Raw genomic sequence first — 5,119 nt, forward strand, 5'->3', positions numbered from 1 at the left:
TGAGGCTTCTTCAAGTCTAGCCATAGCTTTTTCAAACTTCAAATTGATGGTATCAATGTGAGAACTAAGTTGAGCACCCAATTGAGTAACGGAGTCCACTTCATGCTTTCCTCCTCTAGTAACCTTGCGAGGTCTACTATATTGTGAGTTATGGACCGCCATTTCCTCAATGTTGTTCCAAGTTTGATTGTCATCAACTTCGGTGAACATTCCATTTGATCCCATGTTGAGAATGTTCCTTGAATCTTCATAAAGACCGTTCCAAAATTGTTGTACCAAGAACCACTCGCTAAGTCCATGGTGAGGACATGAGCGACAAATTCCTTTGAATCGCTCCCAAGCTTCATACAAAGATTCTTCATCCCTTTGCTTAAAGCCCGTGATTTGAGCTCTTAGCATGTTAGTCTTTTCCGGTGGATAGAACTTTTTGTAGAAAGCTAGAGCCAATTTCTTCCAAGAATCAATTCCGAGAGTAACCTTATCAAGGCTTTTCAACCATTGTTTCGCGGTGCCAATGAGAGAAAAAGGAAATAAGACCCATCGAATTTGGTCTTTAGTTATACCGGTTTGAGAAATCGCATCACAATAGTCACAAAAAGCCTCCATATGAGAGTGAGGGTCTTCACTAGGCATCCCCCCAAATTGGCTTCTTTCGACTAATTGGATAAATGCGGATTTGGCAATAAAATTTCCGGTTAGATGTTGTGCTGTGGGAGTACCATTGGGTAGGTTCTCCTCGGTGGGTACGTAATGTGATGAAAACTTAGGCATTGTGGGTTGATTTTGTGTTGGGTTCTCCTCACCTTCTCTTGCAAAAGGGTTGATGAACTCAATAGTATTTGGTTGAATAACCTCACTAATACCTCTCAAAGTTCTCCTAGCAAGTCTTCTATTGGTTGTCAAAGTTCTTTCAATTTCGTGATCAAAGGGTAACAAATCACCTTGTGACCTTCTAGACATGCAAAATATCAAACAACTCGAAAACAATTAGAACAAACCTTAAGGAGTTTTACTTCCCCAAGGCAAAGAAAGACACAACTAATAACAATATAAGAAAATCTAAATCAAGTTAACACCGTCCCCGGCAACGGCGCCATTTTTGGTCGGAGTCTATACTTTTCGGTTACTTGTCGTTAGGAGCACCTAGACAAAAACACAATTTATAACATCACCAACAATTCTACAATTAGTAAAGAGGCAAGTAAAGGTCGGATCCCAAGGGACGGGAATTGAGATGAGATTTCTATTGCAACTAGTGGTGTCTAAGGGGTGTCACAATTGGGGTTTGAATAGAAGATCACTAAACTAAATAGCAATGAAAGTAAACAAGCAAGATGAATTAAAAGGGATGTAAACAATTGATAAAAGGCACTAGGGTGTCATGGGGTCATAGGGGATTCATGGTAATTGATCATACAAACATATTCTCAAGTTATAAGCAAGCAATTATTGTTGTGATGGATTGAGTTGGTTTATATCTTACAATCCTAGGAAAGTTTGGGTCCCGGAGCCGAATCGATTAGATTGTACAACACCTACAAGTCGACTTAGTCTTCCCTACTCAACAACATACATGGTCTAATGAGACTCGAGTTGGTTTATGTCTTACAAGTCTCATTGAAAAGATAGGCGAAGGGTAAAAAATGCAAGGATTCATAGCTCGCATTTCATCAAACATAACATGTGCATGAGTTGAGATCATAACAAGCAAGCGAATAAACCATGAAAGCATATTAATTTAAGCATGAATCATTCCCCATGTTGGTTTTCCCTAATTACCCATTAACCCTAGCTAAGGAAACTACTCACTCATTATCATGTTGAACATGCTAGCAAGGTTGTCAATCATTCCAACAAAGTGAAACATGATGAATAAATGAAGATAATTAGCAATAATTAAAAAGGGATTAAGAGAATTATACCTACTAATGATTCCAATAATAAAGCAAAGAATAAAAGAAGTACTTGATGCTTGATTGGAAGGTTGTCAATCTCCCAATAATAACCCAAATAATCTTCAATTACCCAAAATAAAGGATGAACAAGAGAGAGATTAACGAAATAAAACTTGTATTAAAACTTGATTAAATGTTGATTACAAGATTAAAGAGAGATTTGATTGATATTAACTACACTAAAGATTGCTAAGAAGAACATGCTCTTCTAATTAGACTAATGGGGTATTTATAGTGGGGATTAGGTGCATGAATTAGGGTTAACTAAGGGCTTAAATGACGATTAAGTCCCTTGTTGAGGAAACGCTGGTCTTTTTGGAAAGACTCCGGTCTCTAGAAAAAGATGTGCATCCTTCCTTGAAGCTTGAAGAAGACGAAATGGGTCTGCCTGGGAATCCGGGCGTCTTTAGCACGGGACGGGCGGATTTGGTGGTCTCTGCCCGGGCGTCTTGGGGGTGAAGACGGGGGTCTTCTGGAGTTTTTGCCCGGGCGTCTTGGTGGTGAAGACGCACGGATTGTAGGGTGAAGACGGGCGTCTTCTAGACAAACCGCATGGATTGCTGGGCAGTCTCGTTTCTTCTTCTTTTCTTCCTTTTTCGTCATAAAATCCTTGAGGATTTCCTCGGGGATGGAAGGATCCTTTCTCATCATTGCCCATTCTACTATAGTATGTACAAAGGCCTTCTAATCTTGTCTCTCCTTGATGCTTGGTCATTGAATTCAATCAATTTAGTCTCATTTTGCCATGAAAATGCAAGGTATGCACTCCTTTCCTACCAAGGGATCAAAACCTCAAAGAATATGCAAAACAAAGAACTAAAGACAATAAATGACCCAAATATGCACTAAAAAGCATGGGAACAAGGCTAATTCGGGGACTAAATATGCTCTAATTATGGTCACATCAGTCAGTCCGGTTATAATAAGAGTAATCATAATCAGGCGAGATCATATTCATCTGGTTCAGGGTTTAGTGCTGGGGCTTCTTACGGGCGAGGCCGTGGTAGTAGTGGTGGTAGTTGGGGTATGACCTGTTTTAACTGTGGCGGTGTAGGCCACAAGAGACATGAGCGGCCGGGACAAGGGAGATTTTCACAGGGTCCTGCACAAAGTTATGCGAGTAATTGACCGGCTGGGTCATGGAACAACAGGGGAGGTCAAAACAACAACGGTGGGGGTAACCGCAATAGCGGTAATTCTTATCAGAAACCAGCTACGAACACCAACAACAACTAGGGGTCGGGTGCTAAACCGGCTACCTCGGCTAGTATTGTCCATGGAGGTGGGCAGAAGACCAGTGGCAAGCTGTTTATGATGGAGAATAAAGCAGCTGAGGATGATGCTCACGTTATCACTAGTACTTTTCTTGTTAATGGTGTTTATACCTTTGTTCTGTTTGATTCGGGAGCGTCACAGTCCTTTATATCTTCGAGTCATGTTAAACAGTTGGGTTTGAGTGAGTATGAGTCTGTAAGAGAGGAAGTTTTTATACCTTCGGGTGAGTCTGTATATTGTGGGAGGCTGTATAGAGGTGTATCCATGATAGTTGGGCAAGTTAATCTACATTTAGACTTGCTAGAGTTTCCTTTAGACGGTTTTGAGATGATAGCCGAGATGGATTGGTTGGGAAAGTACAAAGCTAAGATAGATTGTCATCAAAAGAACGTTTCTTTGAGAGGTCCTAAGGGGATTAGTGTGTCTTATCGTGGGTTTGTTGTCAAACCCAAAGTTAAGTTGATTGCAGTAGTGACCTTGAAGTCCTATCTGAGGAAGGGGTGCCCATTAATCTTGTGCTACGTGAGGGATCACAGAGTGGAGAGTTCAATAGTTGAGCAGATACAAGTTCTGGGAGAGTTTCCAGATGTCTTTCCAGAGGAGATTTCGGGTTTGCCACCGAAGAGGGAGATAGATTTCAGTGTTGAGCTGAAACCAGGGACGGGGCCAATCTCTAAGGCACTGTAGCGTATGGGTCCTAAGGAGTTGGAGGAGCTAAGGAAGCAGTTAGATGATCTGATTGAGAGGGGATGCATTTGACCGAGTGTATCACCATGGGGAGTACCAGTGTTGTTTGTGAAAAAGAAAGATGGGAGCCTGAGGTTATACATAGATTACAGGGAGCTAGACAGAGTGACGGTGAAGAACAAGTATCCTTTGCCTAGGATAGATGACCTGTTTGATCAGTTGAGTGGTGCAGCAGTCTTTTCTAAGATTGATTTGAGGTCGGGGTACCATCAGGTGAAGATTAGAGAGGAGGACATACCAAAGACAGCTTTCACGTCGAGGTATGGTCATTATAAGTATGTGGTGATGCCGTTTGGGTTATCTAATGCACCAGCTGTGTTTATGGATTTGATGAACCGAGTTTTTAGCTAGTTCTTGGATAAGTTTGTGGTAGTTTTCATAGATGACATCTTACTCTTTTCTAAGCCTAAGGAGGAGCATGAGGAGCATCTGAGGATTGTGTTGCAGACCTTAAGGGAACATGAGTTGTATGCAAAATTCTCCAAGTGTGAGTTCTGGTTGGAGAAAGTTGCTTTTCTGGGGCATGTGATTTCAAAGGAAGGGGTAGCTGTGGATCCTGCAAAGATTGAGGCAGTTACCAAGTGGGAAACACCGAAGAATGTAGCTGAGATCAGGAGTTTCTTGGGTTTAGCAGGGTATTATCGACGGTTCGTGAAAGATTTATCCAAGATTGCTAGACCTATGACAGCTCTGATGAGGAAAGAGAACAGGTTTCGTTGGGATGAAAGTTGTGAGACGGTATTAAAGGAGCATTTAACCACAACTCCAATCTTAGCATTCTTTGTGCACAGCTATATCTTTGATGAGATTGAGAGATGAGGTGGGGAAGTTCGGGATACATATGATCCAGAAAGGGGATGCTATGGGAGATTTGACAGTACATCCAGATCTTTATAATGATATTCACGGTAAACAGGTGTTGGATCCCAAGATGGTGGAGTGGAGAGCTGGAGTAGAGACAGGGACGATGTCTAGATTCTCTATTCATACAGATGGTAGTTTGAGGTTTGATGGGAGGTGGTGTGTCCCTAATGATGAGGAGCTGAAAAAGATGATCATGATAGAGGCTCATTGTACACCACACTCGGTACATCCAGGTGGTGACAAGCTATACAAGGATTTGAAGAAGAATTTCTGGTGGC

General features: G+C 41.7%; 1 non-coding gene across 1 annotated transcript; it reads left to right on the plus strand.

The window, feature by feature from the left end:
• The first annotated feature begins 292 nt into the window (after nt 1-292).
• Nucleotides 293-399, plus strand: LOC141650721 (small nucleolar RNA R71). Its single transcript, XR_012546739.1, has one exon. It is a non-coding gene; the product is annotated as a small nucleolar RNA R71 (small nucleolar RNA).
• The last annotated feature ends 4,720 nt before the right edge of the window (nt 400-5,119 follow it).

The sequence above is a fragment of the Silene latifolia genome, chromosome 3, assembly GCF_048544455.1.
Source record: "Silene latifolia isolate original U9 population chromosome 3, ASM4854445v1, whole genome shotgun sequence".
NCBI lineage: Eukaryota > Viridiplantae > Streptophyta > Magnoliopsida > Caryophyllales > Caryophyllaceae > Silene > Silene latifolia.